The 16,961-nt window shown below is 37.5% G+C and overlaps 1 pseudogene; it reads left to right on the forward strand.

The window, feature by feature from the left end:
- The first annotated feature begins 230 nt into the window (after window positions 1-230).
- The window catches only part of LOC120201042, a 28,691-nt pseudogene continuing 11,960 nt past the window's right edge, over window positions 231-16,961 (forward strand).

Genomic DNA, 16,961 nt, shown 5'->3' on the forward strand with positions numbered 1-16,961 from the left:
TGAAAGCAGTGAAGCACTAAGAAAACAAATTTGATTTTTCATTACTTCTAAAACCCTAAACAATCTCCTTTTCTTTTTCCCCAACCTCCAACTCCAGTCGCTGAGGTAATCACTTTCCATTTCGAAGTCCAATGTTTTTTTTATTATTATACCGTGATTTTCCAACCAGTGGCTGACGCTTTTTTTTGTGTTATTGTTTTGCTGGTGGAATCCGTATTTCCTTTTCGAAGTAATTCATGGCTAGGAAGATGTTAGTTGATGAAGAAATGGCCCAAACGAATCAAGAGGAGGCTCATTGTGATTTCGACTTGTTTGTTATCGGTGCCGGTCCGGTAGCGGTAGCGTTCGTGCTGCCAGATTCTCCGCTAACTTTGGAGCTAAGGTATCTCAAGTTTTTAGCTTCTCTTACTCTAAGAAAATCGGATTTGTTCGAAAATTTATCAATTTCTTGATCTGTTTGCTTCGTAAATAATGGTTTTCATATATTCCACATGATGATCGATTCTAATTGGGACGTTTTTCCGCGACTTGGACTAATATATTCCTTAAATTAGCAACACTGAAGAATACATGATTTAAAGGGGATTTTGTTTTGGGTCACTGTGATAAATTGAATAGATATTAAGTGTAAGCTAAAGTTCTAAAATATATAAAATGCGAAAGAAAAAATGTAACCATCTTTACTTGTGTTTAATTGCTTACTACAAAACACTGGAGAATGGAAATATATGCATATATGTCAGGGTGTTTTTCCGTTATGTTCTTGTATTTTTCTGGTGCTGTTGTAGGTTCAGCTTAATTGAAATTTTTTAATGGGATGGATTACTTAAACCTAAATATTTTTGCTTTGAATTTCTCAAAATATGTCACTGATTTGTCATTCTTTAAACCTAAATAGTTATTTACTATAAACCATAGATCATTTTGTTGCTCATTTTCTTTTTCATTATTTAAAAAAAATATTAATTGCTTCATTTGTTCTTCCATTTAATTTGATAACCAAACTATTTGTGCATTTTCATTTTTGCTGTGAATTGTGATGGAGTGTTGGTCATTAGCTTCTTGCTCTTGTTCACATTGTTTTCTTGAATTTAGTTCGATCTTTTTATTACTGTTTTCTATAATTTTCTTCTTAAACATTTGTTTTTCCGGTTATGAATTCAATTTCTATATGCCTATGTATCTATTAATTAAACAAATTTCATGTTTTAAGGTTGGGATTTGCGAGCTCCCATTTCATCCAATCAGTTCAGAAGTCATTGGAGGAGTTGGTGGGACGTAAGTTGATCAATTTTTTAACTCTGCATATTTATGCTGCTATGTTTGCATATAATTTTCTCTCAATTTTGTTTATAGGTGTGTTATTCGTGGTTGTGTTCCCAAAAAGATTTTGGTCTATGGAGCAGCATTTGGAGGTGAACTTGAGGTTGAGACTTTGCCACTTATTTCCTTAAAACTAGAGCCAACTCCATAGGTATATAAGAATTATAGTGACTGGAGTGGCAATGGGCAGAAGCTATATTTTCCCCCTGGTCCAACCATTACATAAAAAGTCAGTAAACAGATGGAATAGATTGATGCTTATAGAAAGATGCTAACATTCTTGAATCTTGTACAAATTAATAAGCTGATCTCTCGATTTATCAAGACTGACAAAGCGCATAATAAATTTTCGAAAAATTATCATTTATTTACATTTTTTCAATCAAATATGATTCCAAAAAAATCAGTCTCATGGGCAAACTAGATTTGTTTCAGGCTATAACTTCTCCAATAGGAATATATCCACTTTTCCATGTGCCCTTTGTGTTTCAATCTATAACATCTCCCATAGGAATATATTCACTTTTCCTTGAGCCCTCTTGAGAATTCCTTTCTGGTTTGATGGTTCTCCTTCCTGTTATTGCTCTAATTTTATTTTTGTTGAAAATAAATAAAAATGTCGGAGACAGCAGTAGTAGTCCATTTTATATCGGGTGTTTGTATTTATCATGAAAATATTGTTATTTTGCCATTAATATCTCTTGATTAATATGTTCAGTTAGTCCCCCCCCTTCCGTCCATTAGATTCTCCTTTTGAACATGTTATCTAAATTCTGATGTTTCTGGCATGGAGAAATCTAAGGTATCTAGTCAAGCCAAATTGGAAAAGTTTGATAAATGTATGTTATTTTCTTTCTAGGATGCCCGGAATTATGGATGGGAGTTGAATGAGAAGCTCAATTTTAATTGGAAGAAGCTTCTTCATAAGAAGGTTCTTTGTATCATCCTTCTATTCCATTTATATATACACATGTATTGTCTTTTTCTAATTTTCTTTCACCGTTTGAACTTTTAGACTGATGAAATAATCAGATTAAATGGAATATACAAGCGGTTATTGTCAAATGCTGGTGCTAAGTTGTTTGAAGGAGAGGGAAAGATTGTAGGTCCAAATGAAGTTGAGGTGACACAACTGGATGGCACTAAACTATCTTATTCAGCTAAGCATATACTTATTGCAACCGGCAGCAGGGCACATCGTCCTCCTATTCCTGGGCAGGTTAACACACCAATTCCCTTCTAGAATGATTTTTTATTTTTGATAAGTGTAGAAAACAGACTGTAGAAAACAGAATAGTCTGTTATGTTTTCTTATTTCATTCAGTAGAGTATATTACATATTTATATACAAATAATGCCTCTAAACTAGGAAACTCTAAGTTAGGAAATATACTAATCCTAGAAGATGCAATCCCTTGAAACAAGGAATTGAAAAAACAAAGCATAATTACAGAATCTCTTAATTTAAGGAATTGAACAACTCATTTCTATAATTCCTACAACTTTACATAACCTACACTCCCCCTCAAACTGGTGTATATATGTTGTATATACCCAGTTTGAATGACAACTCATCAAAAGTCACTCGTGGAAGGGCTTTGGTGAAGATATCTGCCAGCTGTTTCTTCGTCGGAATGTATTGTAGTTTGCTCCATTGTTGACCTTCTCGTAAATAAAATGTCTGTCTATCTCAATGTATTTTGTTCTATCATGCTGCACTGGGTTTTTTGCTATACTCATAGCTGATTGACTGTCACTAAAAATCTCAAAATTCTTCTTGTCATCTAAGTCCAGTTCTGTGAGCAGTCTTTTAATCCACATTCCTTCACATATTCCGAGAGCCATTGCTCTAAACTCTGACTCAGCACTACTTCGAGAGACAACAACTTGTTTCTTACTTCTCCAAGTCACCAAGTTACCCCAAACGTAGGTACAATAGCCACTAACTGACCTTCTATCAGTTAATTCACCTCCCCAGCTTGCATCCGTATAAACCTTCACTGTTCTGTCTTGATTTTTTCTAAATATAAGTCCAGCTCCTGGGGTAAACTTCAAGAACCTTAGGATTCTGTTAACAGCTTCCAAATGTTTTTCTCGAGGATCACTCATATGTTGGCTGACAATACTCACTGAGTATGCAATATCAGGCCTAGTCAGTGAAAGGTAGATCAACTTCCCAACTAACCTTTGGTAGGTCTCCTTGTTTACTGGATTTCTAGTCTTTCCTTGCAAAATTTCAAGCCTGACTCCATTGGAGTTTCAACTGGTTTGTAGTCGATCATCCCAGTTTCTGCAAGAAGATCTAAAACTTACTTGCGCTGGTTTATGACCAGCCCTTCCTCGGACCTTGCAACTTCCATACCCAGGAAATACCTCATACTCCCTAAATCCTTGGTTTCAAACTCTTTTGCAAGGTTCATCTTTAGCTTTTCTATTTCTTCTATATCACTGCCAGTTATAATCATATCATCTACATAGACAATTAGGAGGGTTATCTTACCACTCAGTGTAATTTTTCTGAATAATGTGTGATCCGCTTGGCTTTGTTTGAAACCATTCTGTGTCATGGCCTTAGCAAATCGATCAAACCAAGCCATGGGAGACTGTTTTAAGCCATATAAGGATTTATTGAGCTTGCACACAGTTTTCTTAGTGACCTTTCCTTCTAATCCGGGGGGGACCTCTATGTATACCTCTTCTTCAAGGTTCCCATTCAGAAAAGCATTCTTTATATCCAGCTGATGTAATTTCCAATCCATGTTAACAGCTACTGATAACAATATTCTGATGGTATTCAATTTTGCAACCGGTGCAAAAGTCTCCTGGTAGTCGATGCCATAGGACTGAGAAAAACCTTTAGCAACCAGCCTTGCCTTGTATCTTTCCACACTCCCATCCGAATGATATTTGACTGTGAATATCCACCTGCATCCAACAGCTCTCTTCCCTTCTGGCAAATCTGTCAAACTCCATGTCTTATTCTTTTGCAACGCTTTTATCTCCTCTTCCACGGCATTTTTCCACTCAGGAGATTGAAATGCTTCTGTCACATTTCTTGGGATTTTCACACTGTTAATGCTGGCAGTGAAGGCCCTGAAATTAGACTGTAATTTCCCATATGCAACATACTTATTTATGGGATGAGCAGTGCATTTTCTTACCCCCTTCCTAATAGCAATAGGAAAATCATCAAGATCAACAGTAGTAGCATCTTGGGAACCATCATTATCTTCTGTTCCAGCTGCAACAGGATCCGAATCTGGTTCTTGGCAAATGCTAGGCTGACTAATTTCTTCAGCAACATCTTTCCTTCTTCTTGAGTAAACACTGAGTTGTTTCGGTTGGGGAGTTATGGTTTCAGGGTCATTGTTAGGAGCATTTTTGGTAGTGGTGGAAGGTGTTTTACACGGACTAGAGTGTTGAGATAAGGAGGAAGGTAATTCATCAGAGTTATTTAGGTTATTCCCATCATCCTCACTAGGAATTGGGACAGTGCTAGCCGGCTTTGGAGAGACAGTAATAGGTAAAGAAAGGATAGGCTGTAAAGGAATATCGGTTTGGACAGGCTGAAATTCCTTGTAACTCTCCCCCTGAATTTCTGTTCCTGAAAAATAAGGTTGGTTTTCAAAAAATGTAACATCAAAGGAGACATAGGTCTTTTTTGTGGAAGGTGAGTAACACTTTTTACCCTTCTGACTCGAAGAATAGCCCAAGAAAACACACTTGATGGACCTAGGATCTAATTTCCCTCTGTTGTGGATATGAACAAAGGCTGTACACCCAAACACCCGTGGAGAAAGACTTGAGTTTAAATGTTTAAAATGGGGATAAAGCTGAAACAAAACCTTAGTAGGAATTTTGAAATCTAAGGTCTTACTTGGCATTCTATTGATGAGGTAAGTGGCTGTAAGAAGAGCTTCCCCCCAAAGATACTTAGGAGCATTAGCAGCAAACATAAGAGATCGAGTAACCTCTAGAAGATGTCTATTTTTCCTTTCTGCTACCCCATTTTGTTGAGGTGTGTTGACACAAGAAGTAAGGTGAACAATGCCTTTTTCCTAAAGAAGTACCCAAGGGTTTTATTCAAGTACTCACTCCCATTGTCACTCCTTAGAATTTTGATTTTTGAGTCAAATTGGGTTTCAACTTTTTGATAAAAACTTTTAAAAAGAGACTCAACCTCAGACTTTTCTCTCATTAAGAATACCCATGTTGTCCTAGAGTAATCATCTATAAAAGATACAAACCACTTATACCCAGAAATACTTTTGACAGGAGAAAGGCCCCAAATGTCACTATGGATGATGGAAAAAGGTGTTGTTGGTTCAAATTTGGCTGCAATATATGGTTTTCTGGTGTGTTTGGCTATTTGACAAATTTCACAGGAAAACAAAGAAGGATCTTTATTTATAAATAAGTTTGGTAACATTTTGGAAAGATAGAAAAAACTAGGATGACCTAATCTAGAGTGCCATAACATAATTTTATTGGTATTGAGATTAGAAGATAAAACTGGTTTTCTAAGAGCACTGGATAAGGCATGATTTTGAGATGCTTGACCTCCAACGGTGTACAATCCTTTGCCCAGCCTAGCACTGCCAATCACCCTCTTCGAGTTCTGTGCCTGAAAAATACAACCACCAGTACCAAACACAACATTACAACCATAATCTTGAATTAATTTGCTGACTGACAACAGATTGCATGCAAGTTTAGGAACATAGAGGACATTATGAAGTAGTAGATTTTTGTTTAATGTAACAGAACCACTCCCTTTGACTGTAGTGAGAGAGCCATCTGCTATTTTTATAGAGGCTGGTAAGCTGCTTTCACTATATTCCTCCAAGAGATCAACGTTTCCTGTCATATGATCTGATGCACCCGAGTCTATTATCCATTGTACTGAGGAAGTATATGAATGATTACCTTCAGTAGCAGTATAAGCCACATTGGTAGGTTTGGCTATCATACTGCTCAAAATCTGTTGCAGCTCCTCTATTGTTTCTTGCTAAAACTGCTGGAGGAATCATCTTGAGAGGCAATATGGGCCTCTTTTTGAAACCTGGACCATGTGAGCTGCCGATCGGCTGGTTTTCAGTGCAACTTCCAACATTGATCTATCATATGGCCTGGTTTCTTACAATGTTCACACCAGGGGTGATTTTTCCTCTGTTGGTTCCTAGAGGTGGAACTAGTGACAAGTGCAGAAGCATCTGTTCGCTGAACTGGTGGCACCATCAGAGATCGTTGGCTTTCCTCCCTCCGAATCTCTGAAAAAACTTCTCGGACCAAAGGAAGGGGTTTGGTGGCAAGAATCCTTCCTCTTGCTCCATCGAACTCTCCATTCAGTCCAGATAGAAACTGAAAAACTCTCCTCTGATTTGTCTGCCTGTTGTAGAAGTTGCTGTCTTCCTGGCACTTCCATTCATTCTTTTCATATAAGTCGATTTGCTGCCAATACTTGTTGAGAATTCCGAAGTACTGTGCGACAGTAAGGTCTCCTTGTCTGAGATCTTTAATGTGATTCTCAATCCCAAAGAGCTCCGATGTATTGTCAGCACTGGAATAAGTATCTCGCGCTGCATTCCAAATTTCTGCAGCAGTTTGGTATAGCATGAAATTCTCCCCTACTTCAGGAATCATGGAATTTATTAACCATGACATTATCATGGTATTTTCACTCTGCCATGTGTTGTACTTTGGGTCTGTCTCTTCTGAAATCGACATTGAGTCAGAAAGATAGGCGATTTTCCTTCTTCCTGTGATATATAGCCGTACGGACTGGGACCATGGTAGGTAGTTGTTTCCATTTTATCGGTGAAAGAGAGGAATCTGAAAATCAGATTGATAGGGGCTGATCTGGGAAGTGATTTCAGATGCTGAGGGATCCGGATTAGCCATGAAAAAAAAAAATAGAATTGAACAGGAACTGATTTAAAGAGAAGCGGAATTCGGATTGATCGTTCTAACCTGATACCATGTAGAAAACAGACTGTAGAAAACAGAATAGTCTGTTATGTTTTCTTATTTCATTCAGTAGAGTATATTACATATTTATATACAAATAATGCCTCTAAACTAGGAAACTCTAAGTTAGGAAATATACTAATCCTAGGAGATGCAATCCCTTGAAACAAGGAATTGAAAAAATAAAGCATAATTACAGAATCTCTTAATTTAAGGAATTGAACAGCTCATTTCTATAATTCCTACAACTTTACATAACCTACAATAAGAACTTTTTTTTTGATAGGAATGGAAGGCCTCGTTAAAAACCCCCCTTCTTGATTAAAGGAGCTTAGGGGTAAGCTCCTTAATCAGCGGAAGGAGGAAAAGAGTGCCTTAAAAACTTTATTGATAATACAAACTTACATAATATTTAAACACTACACCACAATACATCCCATAAAACTTAACAACAATTTTCTAATAGACCGTCTCGTTGGACCAGAAAATCCAGTGACAGGGCTTTAGAGTCAACCTATCCCTTTCTTAGCTAAGCTATCAGCCTCCCCATTGCTCGCTCTTGGAATCCACCTCACTGAATGAACCTTGCCATTTGAAAGTGTCAAAATCTGATTAACCAAAGACGAGTAGAAAACAGGAGCCAAAGCCGGTGATTTAATCCATTCCACTACCGACTTGCAATCACTCTCAACAATCAATCTCCCAACAGAAACCCAAACTGAAGCCAGAAAAATTTCAATACCCCTTTTAATAGCCTTTAATTCAGCTAGAGGAGGAGTACCTTGGTCAACTTTCTCTGAAAAAGTCAAAAGTGTGCGACACTCCCAATCTCTCAATATACCTCCTATACCTCCACCCGAGCCTCCAAGCCTAATTGCTCCATCAACGTTCATCTTAAGAAAATCAACAGGGGGGGAATCCAACGCAGGTTATGACCAACTTTTGCTAAAGTTAGAGAAAACCCATCTGCTAGAGATGGATTACCAATCAGCAAATCCTCCTGAATATTAACCGTAGGAAACTTGGCTAAAAACCATTTTGATAGCCTGAATCTAACTGTAAAGAACAGAGACATGCTGTCCAGGTTAGAACCTTCGAACACTATAGCATTCCTGGCTTTCCAGATTGTCCAGAAGATAACACCCGGAATAAACTTCCATATCGTCGAGTTTCCCCTCAACTCACCCCAGGAACTAAACAAAGCAGGAGGGTCTTGAGGAAGAACAAGCGAAATATCCCAGAAGCTAGCTATTTTATTCCACAAATTCCAAGCAACAATACATGAAATAAATAAGTGTTGAACTGTTTCCTCCTGAATCTTGCAAAAAGGACACTGTATATCTTCCCCTAAAGAAACTCCTCTCTTAACCAACTCAGCCTTAATTGCCAATTTCTGATGTGCAAGTTGTCATAGAAAAGCTTTCACTCTCGGTGGAGCAAAACCCTTCCAAACTCCTTGTAGCCACAAATCATTACTCCCGACCTCTGAGCCAAAGGTTTTCCTGCATGATTTAACCGAAAACAATCCATCACCGCTAGCAGACCAAGAAAGGGAATCCTCCACCAGCTCTGACAGTTTGACATCCTTAAGTTTTGTCATCAAAGCCAACCACTAGTCCAATTCCCAATCACTCAGATTCCTTCTAGTTTGGACATTCCACTCCCAACCACTCGGTCCATAGCTGCCAAACTCAACAATCTCCCCCCCCTTTATTAATGGAAAGCACATAGATTCTAGGAAAAATTATTTTAAGAGGGACCTCATCATCCCAAACATCATTCCAAAAAGAAATTGATATCCCATTACCTACTTGCAGCTTCGAATTCGATCTAAGAAAGTTCCCTACCGAATCATTCTTAGAAAAATTATTAGCAATGCCTCTCAAGATCCATGAAGATTTCGGAGAAGTAACCTTTCCAATAGACATAGTGTTCCAGCTGACCTTTTGCTTACTACACAACACAGATTTCCAGAGAGAGTTTTTGTCATTGGCAAATTTCCACACCCACTTGCCTAGTAAAGCCCGGTTAGTAAGATTCAAATCAAGGACACCTAGTCCACCACAGTTCATAGGCCTGCAGACCGTGTTTCATGCAATGGTTGATTTGATGCAATGGATTTGGTACTCTACAGTACTATGTAGCATTATGATGAAATTAGTGTTTCATTTATTGCAGAAAATACTTGTATAAACAGATGAAATTAGCGTTTCATTTATTGCAGCAAATACTTGTATAAACAAACATTTCATAGCCGATATACCTGTGATTTAGGATTGAAAATTTATTGTAATTGCTTTTAATTTGTACTCTCTACTGGAAGCCAATTACATCGATGTTAAGTTGGTAGCAAAATATGCCATAGATGCAATATTTAAACTTATGGTGTGTGTAGCTTGAAAGGTAGTATGATTTTCGATAGTGGAGTGTGTGTGGACCTAATTATGATGTTTTGTTTCTCTTATCAAAACCAGCAATTTTGTTTATGGATTGCATATCATTGCAGGGATTCAGATTTGGTTCATTATTTATGAACTTTAGCATTTTGTTTTCAGTTGTTCACAATCTTTCTATTGTTACAGGAATATTGGATTTTTGTTTCTCTGGCTGTCTTCTTGCGCTTCATTGTTTTTTGCTTGCAACTTGCGTTAGAAATATGTCCAAACTTAGTTTATGGACTATTCTGAATAGTTAATAGATTGAGTGTTTTATTAAAGCATAACTGTTAACATTCTCCCTTCTTGTTTCTTAATTCTCCCTGTTTCATGTTTTAGTAGTTGGGCATAACTTCTGATGAAGCATTGAGTTTGGAGGACTTACCTAAGCGTGCTGTCATATTTGGAGGAGGGTATGATAGATTCCTGTTTCCATGTTTGTTCTTGTCATTTATTTAGATTGGTAACATCTCAAGATGATTTATACTCGTCTAGGTACATTGCTGTTGAGTTTGCAACAATCTGGAGAGGGTTGGGTGCTGATGTAGATCTTTTTTTCAGAAAGGAGCTTCCTTTGAGGTAGTTATTCAGTTTGATTTTATTTATTAGTGCCAGATTTTTCTTGTATTTCATAAGAACTCCCAGATCTGATCTACAGTTTCATTTTTTTTGATGTTTTTTTAACAAGTACTATAGTGATTGCCATTGCTTTACATGTGTAGACATGAAGTGTAAAGAAATTTCTGCTTCACACTTTATTTGTACCTCTGATGTTTTCATGGGCATTTAATTTGGAACTTAACATTATTTTAACCTGCGCTTTTGTGTAATTTCTTAAAAGGATTTAAAGATATTCATAATAAAATAATCAAGACTGTTATGAAATAGGAATATAGGATGAAATGGGCTTTACTTTATGTTTATACTTGAGAGTAATAATTTTTTTGTCTATGCTGCAGAGGGTTTGATGATGAAATGAGGGCAGTGGTTGCAAGAAATATGGAAGCAAGGGGAATTAATTTGCATCCACAGACGAATTTGACTGAGGTACTCATTTGTCAATTTTATCAAGGTTTTCTTTTATTCTCCATCACTATCTTCTGCTTCCTACAAATATATGTCCTTATATCTGTGAATTCAGTTGGTTAAAACCAATAATGGCATAGAAGTTATTACAGATCATGGTGAAGAGTTGATAGCAGATATTGTACTCTTCGCCACAGGTAAACGCAACCCTTGTTTTAGACTTTAAAAATTATTTCTCATTCCCTATGCCTGTTCAGTTATTTCTGTTTTGTTTTTCTCTCCTTGTCTTGTAGAATTCACCATTTATGTTAAAAGACTATCCTTTTCTATTCTTGGATGAATGGAAATAAGAATTGTATTATTTAGGACGGTTGAGCAAATAGCAGTTAAACTAATTAACCAAAATTTTTTGGTTTCGACGGTTTATTTGGTTCAGTTTCGTTTTTGTAAATCCAAACTGAATAAGCTTTTTCAAGTAATAAATTGCGTGTATATGTTTAGTTAATTTAATATAAATATGAAATTAAATTCCCAAATATGAAATAAATTGATCAAATTATTTCATTAATTGCACATAAATGTTTAATTTCACAATGATTTATTTTATACGTAAATATTAAAAGAATGTTAAAGAAATTATCAATTTGGTTTAGATGGCTATTTCAGTTTGGTTAAGAAGAATTATTTTGTTATTTCAGTTTTATAATAATGTCATCTCGGTATATTTGATTTTTATGGTTTAATTGGTTTATTCTGGTTTTCGATATATACAAATCGAACCAACCGAATGCAGACCCTTATTGTTTAGTGCCACGGGTGCCCTTTTCAGAATAATAGTCAGCTGCTCACCCTTTGTAGTATCAGTTCTAAATGTTTTAGAGACTGAATGTCTTACTTCATTTATTCAATTTGTCATAAAATTGCCATTTAGCCCTCTTTCTCTCAATGTGTATGTAGTCTCCATGTTAAATGGTTATATTTTAGTCATTCAACAATTCCTTTATTTAGATGATTAAACTTACACGCAGCAGAAATATTTTATTGCTGGTTAAGTGAGCAAAATAGAGTATTGTGCTTGTCATATTTGTTTTACTTGTTATTCTTCGAAGAATTTGAAAAGTAAACGTTCTGAACCATTGATACCTTGAACCTGACTTCTGTATTTCTTTTGAAATTGTTTGTAAAATTTTGAATTACTTGCTACTAATTTGATGGACTTTATATAAGTACTATTCATGGTCCTAATTAATAATTTGAAAGTTTGATTTCTAAAAATGTTCTACATTTGAATTTTGATATGTTTTCACAAACATGGAGAATCCATCATATCTCATTGTAAAAATTGATAATCAGCTTTCATCCTTTTTATTAAACATCCTCTTCAATTTGGTGATAGTAGCGATGAGAGAGAGAGTCTTAGGAGGTCCGTCCTCCGGCGAAGATTGGACGGTGTTTGTAGATTATCTTAGCAAGAGAGTCACTTGGATAACATTAAAGGAAATTTTTAGTCAACATGGGAGTGTTTTGAGAGTTTATATTCCGAATAGTTCTAACAAGCCAAATTATAGAGATCATTCATTTGCGTTCGTTCAGTTTGCGAAGGAGAATGGAATGAAGAAGGCGATAGAGAAGGTCAATGGTACTTGGATTGATAGGAAGAAAGTTTCGGTCTGTGTAGCTAAATATCGGAGGCAGAGGTCCATGCAAGTGGGTGGAAGAAAGTCCAGAAAAGATGAAGATAAGTCGATGAAGGGGGTGAACCAGAGGTGTAAAGTGGGATCTGAGTCTTTCAGTCGTTTTAGGGATGATAGGTCTTATAAGGTTGCTTTAACCTCGTCGGAGGGGATGAGGATAGGTCCGGTGGACGAAAAGGGTAGGGAGGGTCACCCTTGTAAAGATACTGGAATGAGAAATCTTTGGGAGATGCATATTCCTCCTGATGAAAGGGATTGGGTGAAGAGATCATTGACTGGGATTTTCAAACCCCAGTTTGATTTGGAGCTAGTGCTGAAGGGATTGGCAAGTGATGGGTTCAAGTTAAAGGGAACTAGTTGGGGTTATGCATGGAACTCTTGCATATTAACCTTTGATTCGGGAGAAGATTTTAAAGAGGCGTGGTCGAGCAGATTAGAGGAATTGTCCTTCTGGTTTGATTGGATTGATATCCTTTTGAATGATGACGGGGTACCGATGGCTTTCTGTTCGGTTGAGTTAGTTGGTATCCCCTTATTATGCTGGAATGTTTTCTTTACGGAGAAACTTGCATCAAGGTGGGGAAAGCTAGTCTGTATCCACGATTCGACGGTGAAAAGAGAGGACATGGCGGTGGCTAGGGCCTTGCTGAGGGTGGCCAGTCCCTTTGCTGTTCAGGAGTCTGTTATTTTGGGCTCGTATTGGAGATCTTTCAAGGTCAAAATTAATGTGGGGTCGGTTTTTATTAAACAGGAAAGTTTTTCAGTAGGGAAATCAACGGTGGCCGGTGAGGATATGTTCAGAGATGAAGAATTTTCAGAGGAGGAAGAAGACCGGTGCTCTGTTGGGGGTGGTAGACCAGACTTGCTAGCTGAGGACACTAGGGACAGTGTAGACAGATGGTTAGTAGGGGATGTAAGTACAGCTGTAGCAGGTGGCAAAGGGGGTCAGAATTTAATGTTGAAGGAGGGAGAAGGTCAACCTAGTGGGGTAAAGGTGTCAGACTTTCCAGCAGAAGATTTGAATTTGAGAGGGAATTATCAGGGTATTGGGATTAGGAGTAATTTTTCTAATGATAATAATAAGGTCCAATCAGAGGAGTTGAGTGAGCCCATTAGAATATCAACAGCTGGGCCTGTTGTCATTTTAAATCATCTGGGCTGTGGTAAAATTATAGAATCTCGGGTGGAGGAAATAGGAGACTTACAGCAATCGGTGATGGTCGACACAAATAGGCTGGGTCGGGATAGAGCTTCGCCTGAATTCAACTCAAATTGGCTTGCTGGTGATACTAACGTCAGTCTACAGAATAAGTTTAATAATGAGGATAGGGTAGAGGAAAGAGTAATTCGGGATAAAGGAGGTGGCATTGAAGAGGGATCAGAGGTGGAAAGGGTTGAAATTCCTCTTATACTGGCTGGTTCCCAGAGGCGGAGCACCAACAAGGAGTCTATTTCTTATGGTCTAAAAAGTGGTTTTCTTAAGAAAAAGAAGCTAAGGATTGTTCCAACCTGGTCTGGTAGTTCTGGTTCGGAGGGTGAAGTTTCATTTTGTTTCCAGGATCGAGTTTATGAAAGACTAGATAGAGGTCTGGATAGGGAATATATGGATCAAATCAGTGTTAATTCTGTGTCCCCTAACAAATCTATCGAAGCTAGATTGGAGGCTGCTGTTACTAGGGATGTTTGTGATATGTTGGGGATCTCTTTCAAAGGGGGTAATCATGTTCTGGAAAAGGAGATCTTGAAGATGGAGCTAAGAGGGCCTCTTAGAAGCTCTTGACTGATTTTTTCAGGATACTAAAGGTTTGTTGCTTGTAGTAATTATGTCACAAATCAAATTGATGTCATGGAATGTGAGGGGGCTGGGAAAAAGGGAAAAATCAAGAGCAGTTGCTAGATTAGTTTCGAATATCAAACCGATGATTCTGTTTCTTAAGGAAACTAAGTTGAATAAATGCCAAAAGGGATTGTTTAGGAAGTTAAGGGGTAACTTCCTGAAAGGCTCTAGCTTTCAGCCAGCTACTGGTTCTGCAGGGGGTTTAATATGTATGTGGAATGAAAATATGTTTGAAGTTAGCAGGGAGTTTAAACACAATAGATTCTTTGCTTTATCTGGAAAGTTTAGGAGTGTTAACTTCAACTGTGTGGTTATTAATGTGTATGGGTCGTCGGTTGAGGCTGATAAAGAGGAGTTTTTAAGAGAGCTTATGTGTTTTACACAACAGCTTGATTTGCCTGTATGCTTAGGGGGGGATTTCAACGCTTATTTAGATCCCGAGGAGAAGATTGGAGTTGCTCAGAATTGGCATTCATTGGAGTTATTTTCCAACTTTGTCCTACATCTAAACCTGATGGATATTCCTTTAGTTGGAGGGAGATTTACTTGGTGCAATAATAGAGAAGCTTCCACGTGGATTAGATTAGATCGTTTTCTATTAAGTGGTGCATTTTTTCAGGTATTTCCAAAAGTTATCCAGAAATTGTTGCCGAAATCATTATCTGATCATAATCCTATAGTACTTGAAGAAGATCTCAACAATTGGGGACCTAAACCTTTCCGGTTTTTTAACTATTTACTAGAGGATGATGGGTTTGAGGGGCTGGTTCAAAATGTTGTGTATGATTTAAACAGGGAGAATGCACGAAGGGGTATGTTGAGAATTCTTCAAGGAACAAAGAAAGCAATTAAAAAGTGGCCAAACAGTAACAATATGGGGATTTCAGAACAGATATCAGAGATGGAAAACAAGATAAATGACTTGGAACTAAAGTCTCAGGATAGGGGAATTTCTGCACAAGAATGTGGCAACTAGTAGCTTGGAGGAATGAATTGTGGGGTCTGCATAGGAAGGAGGAGAGTATTTGGTTTCAAAAATCAAGAATTAAATGGATTAAGGATGGGGATAGAAATACCAGATTTTACCACATTTGTGCACTTAATAGGAGTATAATGAATGCTATTTCGTCTTTGAAAGTGGCTGGGATAGATATCTCTGATCCCAGGTTGATTAGAGCAGCTATCTTTGATTATTTTAAAGTCAATTATAATGAGATAACATCTCTGGAGGTGGAGGAATGTAACCTGAATTTTGCAAAACTGACAGAGGAACAAAAGGCTGGGTTAGAGGCTGATTTTTCTGAACAGGAAGTGTGGGATGTTGTATTTAAGTCGGACAGTGCTAAGGCACCTGGTTCAGATGACTTTACTATGGGTTTCTTTAAAAAATTCTGGACTATATTGAAGGACCTTATCATGCAGTTTGTTCAAGATTTTCAGAGAGGAAAAATATGGGAAAATGGAGTTAATCATTCCTTTATTACGTTAATTCCTAAGAAGGTGAATCCACAGGGAATTGAGGATTTCAGACCTATTAGTCTTGTTGGCAGTTTTATAAGATTATTTCTAAAGTACTCTCGAAAAGGTTAGTCTCTGTCATTTATGGTTTGGTAAGCCCTTCATAGTTCGCATTTATTTCGGGCAGGCAATTGTTAGATTGTGCTCTGTTGGCAAATGAAGGAATCAAATATTGGAGAAAACTAGGGAGAAAAGGAGTTGTCTTTAAAGCTGATTTCCGTAGGGCCTACGATTCGGTTGAGTGGCCTATATTATTCAGAATTTTGAAGGTAATGGGTTTTGGGGATAAATGGATCTCATGGATTAAATGTTGTGTTTCCTCTGCCTCTATTTCGGTGTTAGTTAATGGTTCCCCTACTGAGGAATTCAATATTAGCAAAGGGTTGAGACAAGGGTGCAGCCTATCCCCTCTCCTATTCAATTTAGTGGGGGAATTATTAAATCTTATGTTGATTAAGGCTGTTGATATAGGTCTGTTTCAAGGGTTCAGCATTGGGAGGGTTGGTAATTCCTTCCAGTTGACACACCTGCATTTTGCTGATGATTTAATCCTCTTCTGCAGAGATTCTCCAATGCAAATTCTAAATATTAGGAGAGTATTGAGGGTCTTCGTTGTTATGTCTGGGTTACACTTAAACTTGTCTAAGTGTTCTGTTTTTGGGGTTAATATGGAAGCTGACAGGGTTCAAGATTGTGCTAAGAAAGCAAGCTGTGGAGTGGGGTCTTTTCCAATGTCTTATCTTGGTTTACCGATTGGAACTAGGAAAAATTCAGTAGGTATGTGGGAACCGGTTGTCTAGAATTTTAATAAGAAATTAGCTGGGTGGAAAGCCAAATCGCTGTCGTTGGCGGGAAAACTTGTTTTGTTAAATCAGTACTTTCATCCTTGCCCATTTTTTTTCTATCTATTTTCAAGATTCCTCACAAAGTGCCTCAGAACTTGAACTCGCTGATGGCCAACTTCCTTTGGGGTGAAGATCTTGATAAAAAACGCATCCACTGGGTGAATTGGAATTCGGTTTGTTAACCAATTGAAGAGGGTGGTCTGGGAATACTTGGCTTAAGGCTGATTAATAGGGTCTTACTTGGGAAATGGGTTTGGAAATTTGCTAATGAAAAATATAGTCTGTGGAAGAATCTGATTTGCAGCAAAAACAATGT

The sequence above is a fragment of the Hibiscus syriacus genome, unplaced genomic scaffold (assembly GCF_006381635.1).
Source record: "Hibiscus syriacus cultivar Baekdansim isolate YM2019G1 unplaced genomic scaffold, ASM638163v2 tig00006753_pilon, whole genome shotgun sequence".
NCBI classification, from domain to species: Eukaryota; Viridiplantae; Streptophyta; class Magnoliopsida; order Malvales; family Malvaceae; genus Hibiscus; species Hibiscus syriacus.